We start from the raw sequence: 12,903 nt of genomic DNA, 5'->3' as shown, positions 1-12,903 counted from the left end.
AAGACTCCATACACCAGGAGGCCAGGCTGGATGGGTCCTTGGGCAACCTGGTGTAGTGGAAGGTGTCCCTGCCAATGGCAGGGAGGTTGGAACTGGATGATCTTTCAAGTGCCTTCCAACCCAAACCATTCTATCATTCTGCACCAAACTATCCCTACTGCAATAAGCTTCTAAACCAATTCAGTGTAAGGTTTGATTGCATTCTTGTCACCTGTTGCCTCCACAACAAGCCAAAGGCCAGGGGAGATGTTAAGAGCTGTTGGCTACCATGGTGTTAAACTCTCCGAGCAACCCTCAGCCAAAACATGACTGAGCTCAAGGCAAGACAATCTCACGTTTCTGACCTTCAGGGTAGGGCTAAACACTCACAAATTGTTTAGGAAGGGACCTGCACCACCTCATCCTTCCAGCATCGACCCTTTATCAACTAACCTGAATAGTTTCAAATATTCAAGCAAAACAAGAGTCAAACCATCAGAAAATTCCAACAAGAAACAAACAGCAGCAAGTCAGAGAGTTTGTGCCCACCACCAGGCAAGCAATCAGATCATCTTCCACTCAAGTAAGTCTCCTTTTCTCCAGGCTGAACAATCCCAACTCCCTCAGCCACTCCTCACATGATTTCTGCTCCAGACCTTTCACCAGCTCCATTACTGATCTTACAACATGCTCCAGCACCTTAATGCCCTTCTTGGAGTAAGGGACCCAAAGCTCACCCCAGGATTTGAGGTGTGGCCTCCACAGTGCTCCATGCTTCTTTCCTTTGCCCAAATAAAACAACCTCCTACCAACACTGAAACAAATCATCCCAACTCCTTTCCATCAGAAGAATAACCTCCCTTACATTAAGCCAGAAGCTGCCTCCAGCTTTAGCAGGTGTGATTTCCTACCCCAGGGTGTTGCAGGATCACAGCTCCCACAGGGACAAAGAATTCCCCTGGTGACAATTAGCAGCAAGGCTCCAGGCTAAGCCCTTGTATTTTAACAAGTGGACGTCATTGTCATTACAGCCACTCCACCCCATTGAGCTGTAGGGCTGAAAATAGCCTCAGCTGTCGAGCTCCATCTCTCTCCATCTCCCCTCAGAGCCATTTGTAGAAAGATGAGGAGGGTGGGGGTCTCTGGTGTGAACCAGTATCGATGCAGGAGAGAAGCTTAGAGGGGAAAAAAGCAGCGCTCAGATTGTGTCCTGGAAATCAAACCTTTTAAACATTCCTTGCTGCCTCCTCTCCACAGGAATCATAATTCTTTTTTTATTTTCCCCAGGCTCTCCATGCACACTGCTATCTCCAATTTGGGGAGAAAAATGCATCAAATACAGCTTTACAGCTGATTTTTCTCCTCTCCTCTGGAGGGTGATCTTCGCTCTTTTAATAACATGGCCAGGAGTAGTTAAGCAAAACAACCCATCATTAGGTCAGACCAGAAGAAGGATGGATTTACTACCTGCAGCTTCATCTTCAAACAATTCCACAAAGCAAGACATCCTCCAGCATAGCAACACCACGACAGAAATCACCTCACCCCTCCCTCAGCTACTACAAACCTTCAAACCTTCTCCACTTCCTGCTGGTTATTAGCATCCCCAAGTCCACTTCTCTTTAGCTGAAGGATTAGGTCTTACCTGGGCTCTTGTCAGAGTCTGAGGAGAAACAAAGCTCTGGGCAGGGTAAGAAAAAGCCGATTCCTACTGAGATGACAGAAGGGGGAAGGGGGAAAAGGGCAACAGAAGACATGGGGAGACCATGTTGGGTTTGGTTTCCTCCCCACTTTCCCCTCCAGCAAAATAAAACAGAAACCCCAGCGACAGCAGGGACGTGCAGCAGAAGGTCCCCCCAAGTCCCCCAGCAGTGGCTTTGCTGCTTGAGGTTAGGCTGTGCCAGCCCCCCCTCCCCACCCCTCCTCTGGGTTGTCCTCCTCCAGTCAAATTGCTGACGTGCTTTGCTTTCCCTCTGCAGCCCAGCTCCAAAATAGCTCTGGGTGTCATTTACCGGGGAGATAAAGTTTCCTGCGGGAGAGGGGCGAAAGGGCATCATCTTAGGGACTTGCTGGGACAGTCCAGCAACGAGGGGGAGGAAAAAGCCATCAAAGATGGATGTGTTTGGTGGTGAGGGGGACAGACTGTGGGGACAGGGTGGGTCAGAACCGCTCCTCAAGAGTCCATCCCAAAGCCAAGTGGATAAATGGGAGGTGAGGACTCAGGGACAGGCAGCTGCCAACTTCTCATCACGCTAGAGAGGAATTCTTTCCCAAAGGCATCAGATCAATAGTAGGGTTATTTATAACCTCCAAGGCAAGGGCTGATACAATGGTGAATAAATGGCAAGTTAATAAACCAAAGTCTATTTCTCCTTGTCTTAACCTTAACAGATCTCTCCTAAATTTTTTGCAGCATGAATCTGAAGCATCTGCAAAACCAGCACCAGTTGCCCATCTTGGATGCTCAAGCCCATATTGTATCTATTTACCAGAAAAACTGTTTTGATTTTGTTTTGGTGTGGGGTTTGGGGTTTTTTAACAGCTTCCTAAACACAGAGCTCACACCAGCCCTCATTAGCAATCAGAGTATTTGAAAGTCACTTCTGCTAATGACAGAGGAGCTGGAGTAGAGCCCAGCAGGCTCCTCCCACAATCACTTCACCTCTGCATGGCTATCAGGAGTGAACTACAAGATAGGCTTATTTTTGGCAATAAACAAAGCAGACAACGTGCTGGAGAGGCTGGAGGTGTGGATCAGCTGAAGACACAACAGTATGTTCAGCTTACCTTTCAGGGCACAGAAACATCAAGAGAGGAGCAAAATAGTTTTCAGGATTTTGAAAGCAAAGAGCGACCAAAGACAGGGACCAAAGACAGGGACCAAAGACAGGGACCAAAGACAGGGACCAAAGACAGGGACCAAAGACAGGGACTCACAGCAGCTGCAGTGTCTCATCACCAGAGCAGAGGAACAGCTCTTTCTGCCTTGCACACACAAGGAGTCTCAGCTCTTGAAGCCTCCAAATCTTGCATTGGTTCATAAAATATTTGGTGACTGAAACATAAAAAGATGAAGAGATCCAGCAGGATATGAGTGCCAGTGAATTCCTCTTGAAAGCAGAGCTCCAGAAGAAAGTGACAAGGATGAAAAACAATGGGATCAGGAGGACAATGTTACCTGAATGCAATGAGATGGTCAAGGACAAGGATGCTGGGGAACAGGAGACCCTGAAGCTATCCTAGGGCTTGCTTCTCTACAAGGAAGAAGCTGAGCAACAGTTTGGTGTAGAAGCAGGTCAGGTTTCATCCTGTGCAGTGACCTGCTGAAAGTAGGGCTGTCACCTGCTGGACAACTGCCTCAGTGATTGAAGAACCACAGCAAGTGTAAGACACACCATCATCTCCACAGAGGGAAGGGATAGGGCAGTGCTTGCTGCTGATTCTCTGATGAGGGAGATGGAAGAAGTCATCTCTCAAATCTAACCATAAGCAACCTGCTGGCCACCAGTGACCAAATCTGAGACACTGCAGAAAGGGGCCACACTACTGCCTCGGGCTCCCCATTCCTTTTGAGTCAGAATATTATCAAAATTTACCCAGAGTGGGAAAAATCCAACCATAAAGTTATAGTATTGGGGTGGGGGGGGTGGGGGGAAGTTACTTAGCTCTCAGGTGACATCTGAACTCCTTGTGCATTGGCCAGGTAACTTGATCTGATGTTTAGGGACATCTTTGTGAAAGTCACCTCCCCTTTTATAGGTCCTGGTAATTGTTAGACTTTTGCCTATCAAAGATGGTTTCGTGTCCTAGATTCTATGGTCCTGCTCTGGCAGGAGGGTTGGACTCGATGATCTCCTGAGGTCCCTTCCAACACTTAACGTCCTCTGATCCTGTATTCTTCTCTACCTCCTGAAGATGGTTTCAAGTTTTAGCTGCAGGTACAGTAGCAGATACCTACCAACAGAGTTTTGAAGCCCTTCCAAAGGCGTGGAAAGGCTTCCCAAGTGCTGTCAGTAACCAAACTCACCACACCTCTGAAGCAACGAGATTTCATTTCTAGGGTGAGTTTGTCCTGTTGCACAAGCTGAACATAAAGAATTCCTATCAAGTCCTGCTTTGCGCTGAAACTGGGAATAAATGTGTCCCATTTGGAGCAAACCAAAACAAATTAAATGTTCCTCATCATCCCCACCACAGAGGTACCTTGCTGATGCTTCCCTGCACAGTGAGATCCACCAAGCTGTAGGGCAGAGCAATTGTCAGAGACTGGAGACAGATTCTTAAGGGATTAAATGAGCAAACAGTGCCTTTCCTTCAACACCTTGCTGTCCTCCTCAAAGAAGAGCTCAGAAACAACTCTTCATGAACCTCCTGGGGTGGGTTTTTTTAGTGTATAGAAGGGGCCAGCTGTATGTACTAGAATTACCAGGTCATGACAGGCTCATTTTTATCACTGTCATGATGAGCAGCTCAATGACTATTGGCAACTGATTGCTAGACCCAGATGGCTCAAGAGAGCAGTTCCCTAAAGCATTCCTAAGGTGAGGGAGCAAATTCCCTAAAAGAAAAAAATGTTACATATGCCTGGCAATATTCATCAAAAAGGCCAAGGTGACACATGCTTGCCTGGCTTGCTATTAAAGGCTTCCCAAAAAAGCTTACAGAGGTTCCTACATCTTGTTGTCTCCCTGCTCTCAACACTGAATCTTTTCCTACCTAAGTTTGTAAATTCCCTCCTGTACTTTAACCCTCTGCACCCTGCCCAGGGAGAGCACATCCTGGCAGGACGCCTGGAGATGTTTGAGGACCACTGTCTTTGCTCATCTCCAGCCCCAATACCCCTAACTCTTTTGTGACCTGCTGAGCATTTCTGTCACTCCCAGCTGGACCTGCTCCAGCTGTCAACATTCATTTGAAGAGCGAGGACCAAACCCCAGCAGATCCCTCTGGCTCCTGCTGTGTCAGGGCAGCTCAGAGGGATTACTTGGGACATGCCGCTGCCAACCGCTGCCTTTGTACATCCCAGGATGGATTTTGGCCTTTTTTCAAAGCAGCCAGGTGGTGCTGATCCCAAACCCACTTGTGCTTTCCCAGGAATTCCCCCAAGCCTTCACAGAACTGAGCAGCATTTTCCTGTGCTGCCATTAGACATTAAGTTATTGTTTAACCCTTTCAGAGAACTTCGTGGTTTTGGCACTCACGAATTTGGGATGGTGGAGCTCTAAGGCTGGCTTAGCAAAGTCTCAAAATCATGCTTTCAGTGAAGATATTACCAGTGCACCCACAGCACAGGAGGAGCAGGGAAGGGGTGGTGCCCCGTACTCAGCTGAGGTGAGGCCACAGCTCGAGTACTGGGTTCAGTTCTGGGCATCACAGTATAGAAAAGACATTGAGGTCCTGGAGCCTGTCCAGAGAAGAGCAGCAAGGCTGGTGAGGGGTGTGGAGGGCATCAGCTCAGAGATCTGGAGTGGTTTAGTACAGAGAAGGTTAAGGGGACAGCTTATTGCTCCTTACACTTACCTGAAAGGAGGCTGTAGTGAGGCTGGTCTAGATCTCTTCTCCTAAGTAACTAGTGATAGGACAAGAGGAATGGGTTGAAGTTGTGCCAGGGGAGGTTTAGATTGGACATGAGGAAAACCTTCTTTACTGAGAGAGTGGTGAAGCTTTGGACAAGCTGCCCAGGGAGATGGTGGAGTCATCATCCCTGAAGGTGTTCAAGAAGTGTCTAGTTGTAGTGCTTCAGGATATAATTTAGTGGTCGTGGTAGTTGGGTTATGGTTGGACTCATTCTTGAAGGTCTTTTCCAACCTTAATGATTCTCTGACCTTTCAGTGTGACCTTGCATCTAGACCTAAAGATATTCCTCCTCAGACCCAAGCCCAGCAAACACTAACTGCAACTGCCCCTTCTCCCACGGCCTTTGCCAAAGCAATAAAACCAAGTCTCACAAAACATGAAGGGCTTTTAATTTCTGTAACTGCCTTAAAGCAGAACACAAAACACATCTTCTCAAGGCAGAACATACAAACCCCAAATCATTTTACGTGGAGAACAGCAGCTGATAAAGAGTGTGAGTTGAACTGAAGTGCTAACTGTTGACTAGGGACATACAGACGACACAGGTTTTATTTAAATAAAAGGAATCCATCACATACATAAAAATACTAGAAAATTACACTGGCCATGATTGCTCACAGAATTCTCCTATTACTGAGACTTTCACACAGGTAACACAAAACTTCAGAGTTGCTTTCTTTTGTACATTTTGCTAAACAGAAACCACGTGTTGGTGTGCAGGGTTTGCCTGAAGAGACTTTGGGTGGGTGAAGGGAGTTGAGCCCCAGCCACAAGGCATCCTGGTGTTCCACAAAAAAAAAAAACAAACCCAAACCAACAAAAAAAAAAACCCTGACAGAAAAGCAAAAGAAACCAGGAAAAGCAGATGGAAGTCACAGGTTAAGATGTGCTGACATCCTGTGATATCAAAGCACAGAGATCTGCAAAGGAGAATTTGAGGAGTGTGGCACAAGAGGTAGAAGGATTTTTGCAGTGGTCAAACAGCCACAGTTGTTTCACAGAAATACTTAAATAAGCCTCAGCTACTTAAGTGCTAAAAAGTTGTGCAAGCAACATTTGCCATCCCCCTACCCCCCCTTTTTTTTTTTTAAGTTAAATTACACTGTCACACATTTCTCTGGGGCCTTCTGAAGGGATCAACTCCCAACACCCCTCCTTCAGGACCATTTCACTAGCAGATACAGTTTGCTGTTTGAAGTAGATGAGTTGGACCAACAGACATGTCAAAGACACCAAAGAGGATATTAAAATATAGACAGTAGTCATCTTTGTATCTCTCTCTCTCATAAAAAATAAAAGGAAACCTATTTTCCCCCATCTATATTGGAAATAGCCTAATTCTGTGACAAAAAAAGCTACACCTGTGCAGCAACATCTTTTAAATTGGCTGTATTTTATACAGTAAAAAAATGTAAAGCCATGATTTTAAGGTGATCCTGATTTAGCCTCTAACAAGCACTTCACACACTAGACAAATATTTTCTTCATTAAAGCTCATCTGGCAAACAAAGAGAATTTAGAGCTCCAGCTCCTTAATTTCTGTAGGAGTTGCTCCTGATAGGTTTTACTAACAGCACAGAGTACAGGCATTAAATGCATCTTATTTTTTGCACCTCTGATTACAGTATTGCTAATGAAGAGAAATAAGGACCTCCCACTGGACACAACTGATCAACTTGATTGGCAAAGTTGTTACTGTTTTAGAAAACAAAATTAACAATAAAGTGATAGCTATGAGGAAAAAAATATAGAATCTTGATTTTAATCTGCTCTACAAAGCCAAAAACTGCTGGTGATTGAGACTGATAAATGGCATAGGACAGAAATCAAGGGGTTTGGGATGGTTAAGGTTGGACTTCCAACAAAGCAGGTCAGACAAGGTGCAAAATTCAATCAGCCAAAGTTTCTGTGGTCCTTTCCTCAGCTTGTAAAGAAAGTAAAATTATTCTGCTAATTCCAAGTTGTTGTTGTAGTGAGAAGCCTTACAGAAGGCTGGGCACATGTCCTCCTTGGTAGGAAATGCTCAAGGTGAGCGATTAGGCTTGTACCTAACTTGAGATATCCCACCAGGAACACAAGAAAGCCAGAAATCTGTGAAAGCTGCTGGCTTCAGTGGAAGCAGGACTCGCCCATCAGCCCAGCAGCCTAATTGCAAGTGCACCTATTAAAAAAGAAATAATAATAATAAATAGATATATTCCTATGTCATTGCTCTCATATCCATGGATATGCAGCATTCCCTTCTCAGTGATCATCTACAATCATGAAGAGTTAAACCATCAGCAACTCAAGTTTTGTCCATTTTAATGACTATTAGGACCAAAAAAAACCAACCAAACAAACAAAAAAAAACCCCAAAAAAACTATAGAAGGCTGTGGCCATAAAGTAGAATTTAAAACTAAAAGTTCCAACTGTGGTCATGTACACTGCCAAAGCAATAAAGAACAAAACAACTGCAAACCTACTGCTTTGGGCTGCTCCAACATGCAGCATTTTCATGTCACAGCTCCCAAACAGAATGAACAAAAAAAAACCCCAAACAAACAAAAAAAAAAAAAATCAAACTACAAACCAAACCAAACCAAACAATTTTCAGAGCACATAACAGTATCACTTTTAGAGAAATATATATAGGCTAAAGGTCTGGGTTTTGCATAATCTTTACACCTCTTAAACAACAATAAAAATCCAACAGAATCAGAGCTTGGACCTAAAGTAAATTGTGTATCTGAGAACATCAACACTGAGCAAAGCTGAACATTGTCAGCTGAGGAAGCACAGTATTTAAATAAACAGTTTAATGGAAGTTTTATGCCAAGTTCTCCTTTGTCACTAAGTCTAGAAAGCTTAAATCCTTCCTTCTCCCTCACTGAGAGCAGCTGAGAGGCAAGAGGTGGTGATCTTGACCCCACTGGGTGGAACTAGCTGTTCCCAAGCCCTGTTGTAGCCCCTCGAGCTGGTCCACTGCTTGGTTCTGTATGATTAAAAGATAGGAGGGTGGCAGGTGGCTACCAGAGAGGGATGAGACCAAGCCAACTCTGCCACAATTCTCAGCAGTGGCACGTGACACCATGTGTGAGCAGCAGATGGGGAAAAGGCAAACAGCATAAGCAAAGAGAGACCCCTGGCTGCTCTGCCCATACCCTTCTGACCATCAGAGCACAAAGCAGGGACCTGTCCACTGGGGCTGTGTTTAGCTGCCCTTTCCTGCTTTGTTTCCCCGAAGAGAATGGGAGAAGGCCTGGGTAGCAGATCAGACAATCTCAGGAAGCTGTGCTCGTGGTTATTTCTGGAAAGGTGCACAGGAAAGCTAGGAGGATTTCCACAACATTTTGGAGTATCTCCACACTTCTCCAAAACAGGAGGTCCTTCTACAAAGCCTCCCACTTGCATAATCTCTACCTTCTACTACTGATTTAATTCTCCAAAGAGAAAAGAATAATGAAACAAGAATAATGAAAAGAGACTTGAGATGAAGATTAGAGCAGCAGCTTCCAAGCTGTAAGGCAAACGACTTCCAAATGACATGTAACCAGATACAGACAGGGAGATTTGCAGCAGGGGGAAACACCAAGAGCAAAGAAGAGCCAGCTTGGAAAGGACAAACCCAAACCCAACAGCAGTGGTTTGGCAATGGTCAGTCTTATACACACTCCTGGAATGGCCACAGCAAGACAAGCACTATGAAGCCAGACAAGCTCCCTGTGTGCTGTGGGAAAAAAATAGTGGCAAAGTTATACCTATTGCTTAGGTTTAGCTCACACAAACCATCAGGCTAACTTAGATCACCAGAGGGCCCCTGTGGATACAGAAGAAAAGCAGAGATCCCAAACCTATAACCAGAAGAACAACTTCTTGCTCTCACACTGGCTTCTCCTCTGGGAGTCAAGAAGGTTGAATCACCAGAAGCCTCCACAGAAATAATTGTAATTCTTAAATCCATGGTGTGTTTAGCTATCAATTTGGGATTTTAAAGCATCAAAGACCCTCCAGCAAGTATCAAAACATACAACCTGGGAATGATCTTGACTTGTGAAAAGACTCAGGGGACCTGTTTTCTTAAAATGCATCCATCTAATACTGCAGCTGCTGTGAGTAGCTGCAACTCTGTGATCCTCCTCACCTCACTCAAAAATGAAAACTACATAAATCAAACCAGAAAAAAAAAAAATTCAAAGCTGGAGAAGAGAAAGAGGAATGAAACTGAAATTTACCTGATCCACTAATCAGAAGGAGGACTTAAACAGCAAATAAATAAATAAAACCAAAACCAACCAAACAAAATCAAACCCAACTCCCAGCTAGAACTACCTCTCTGGCTTAACTGTGATCTAATACTCTGCTTCCACTGAAGACAGTAAAACGTGAATAAATTAGTCCCTAAACCCAGAAGAATTATGCTCATTCACACCAAAAATTCAGTGCAATACTCACAAAGTTTGTGCCTTATTGTCAAATTAAACATCAAGCAGCTAAAACAAACAAACAAAAAATATGTTGTGAGTGTAACTGAGCTGCTGCAAGCCCAGGAGGTTAGTGAACAAAACCCAGCAGAGTCTTCCCCTGCAATACAAAAAGGTCTGTAAAAAAAGCAACAGAGCTGCAGCATTCTAAAGGACTTCTGTCTTTGCAGGTCTAATGCTGTCCATAATCAAATTATTTAAAGAAATGGACACCAAACCATTCTGGCATGAAGACCTGGAGCCATTCTGCAGCAAAGAGAGCAAGGCAAACTGAAAGACGACCGTGGGCTGATCGTGTTTGGGAGGTGTGACAAGGGCAATCTGATCCTAACACATCTGACCTGGGGCAGTTCTCCACAGCCAGCAGGTTTCAGTCTTGGAGAGCCCACGACTGGATGGTCCAACAGCAAGTGAGAGGAGCAGGAACAGCGCAGGCTAATTGCTTGCTAGTGTCAAAGGCACCCTCACTGTAACCCCTTCCTAAGAAATGCATTTTTAAACCGCCGATGGACACAGAAGTGAGCGGACAGCGACTCACCAGTTCTGAAAAAGGAGACTGGTAAAGGCACATTAACTCTATTAGCATGAACCCATTAAGACCACATTCCGTCACAAGAATAATTAACACACAAGCAGTACAACAAGGACCTACCACGCCCTAGCCATTCACCACTAGGAAACAATCCTGCAGGACCACAAGTGTTCTGTAAACACAAAAAGCTGAGCAAGGCTTTCAAATGCTGATTTCCTGTCAAGGCAGGAATCGCAATTAACCCTCCAAACTATTCATTAACTGAAATACTGCGGACTCCACTTTTTTTTTTTTTTTAAACCGTGGAGTTCATTAGTTTCACAAATGCAAATTTAACCTTCTTGAAAAAAAATCGAGTTTGTGCAAATAAACTGCAGATGCAGGCAGAGGAAACACACTTAAAATGACTCTCCCCGTTTCCTGTTTTTTAGGCTAACCTTGGGAATAGTCTTTTAAGTTGAATTCACTTTCTTTAGCGGGGGAGGAAGGGGGTAACCACATACCATGATCTTGCTATACTAAGATTCTGATTTCTGTTGACTCTTATTTTTAAGCTTAATTCACTGGATTACAACGAGGCTTTGTGTAACTTTCTCCTCCAGAGTTAAGTAGCTGCTGCCTCATTACAGTCAGTGCTGGCACTACCGAGACTACACCTGCTCTAGGAGCATCCACAGACCCAAAGCTACAGATCTGCATGTGGAACATTTGCCAAGTACATATCCTATGGAAACAGTTATCTGTTTTATCCACAACATGTCAAATTCAACAGCAAACACCACAAAACATGAAGAAAAAAAAAAAAAAAAGGATCTGCGTTTTTGTCTTTCAAACTTCTATATCCCCAAGCTAAATCACTTTCAATGTAACTGCTCTCCAAAAACACTTCTTAATATATTGATACGTAAGATCCTTACTTGATTATTAGCACATGTAAGACAGTCGTTAAAGCATTAAAACATTTCTTAAGTGCCCTAAGAACACAACTGGAATTGATTCTCTCCTAATTCTCAGCTTGAACACTCACCCCCCCCACCACGTAAACACTTCTGATTGTCTAAGCCACAGAATGAATACTCCTTAACCTCAATTAAATATATTAAATCTTCCATGCAAAACAAAAAAAATAATTAATCAAACAGCTTTGGTAACCTAGTAGATAGTTAGCTTTGCGTAAATATTTTGCAAACATCCCCCATCCCCCCCAAACCCCTCCCTAAATGTGTATATTTATATAATAATATACATAGTTCCTGAGTAAATCGTTAAATTGGATTATTCAGAAGATTTGGCAAAATATTCAACTTTACCTTACTAAAATAGAATCTTAAATAAACATTCAATAAACACATTAAAATAAATATGGAATGTTTTGTGTGTTTTTTTTTTCCCCTCTGAAAAATTATAGTACCATGAAGTGACATTAACAACAAGTCATAGTTTGTTAATCAAGTGCATACTATGTTCTACAGTCACTGGTTTTTCACCCACTGAGGAATCAATGAATTTAATTTCTAATCCTGAGTGACAATTTTCTATCACCTGCTCACATCTCCTGCAGGACAGAATTTGCTGCACACCCACCAAACCTTTCTTCTTTTTTTTTTTTTTTTGGCTGTTTTAAATGACCTATGCTACAGAAAAGCTAACGTTGGTTTGGTTAGCAACTGAACTGCACAACTGCTGAAGCATCTCACACAACCAACAGGAACCACTGGTTACTCTTCTTCAACTGTTGGAGATAACCTGAAGGACCTGATCATCACAACACCACCACCAGAGTGTGGATTGCCCTGGACAGAGAAATGAGAGGCAAACTACTCAGTGATCACTTTGGCACTTAAAAGAAGTCTAGAACGGTGCAAAAAAAGCCCTGAACGATTGTAAAATACCTTTCAAATGGATTTTAAAAGTATGCTACATAGTATCATTCACACTACCCCCCCACAAAAAAAAAAAAGAGAGAATGAAGTTCTACCACCCACTCTGGTTTCTCAGGTCATGGCTTGACTGACGGATGCTACACAGCTTTGGATAAGCACAGAAGGAAATGCTCAGCTATTGTTTAGTTCCTCCTACTACCAAAACTCTGAGGCAGCAGACACTGAATACCAGCAATATTCAAGTTGCATTAACACTACTACAAGATGTGTCTCTCAACACCAGAATCACAGTAACAGCATTGCAGCCCTGATCACTTATTTCAACCCTTTTGGTTTTTGATAACCTGTCAAAAAAACCCTTCCATGGCACTAGGGAGGACACTCTGTCCTTCCCTCCCTGTCCTCAGCCTTCTGTCTCCCTCTCATTACTACTATTGTTATTCATAGCATCATTATTAGTTGCCATTA

The sequence above is a fragment of the Indicator indicator genome, chromosome 20 (assembly GCF_027791375.1).
Source record: "Indicator indicator isolate 239-I01 chromosome 20, UM_Iind_1.1, whole genome shotgun sequence".
Lineage (NCBI taxonomy): Eukaryota > Metazoa > Chordata > Aves > Piciformes > Indicatoridae > Indicator > Indicator indicator.
Note: the sequence above shows the minus strand (reverse complement) of the source record.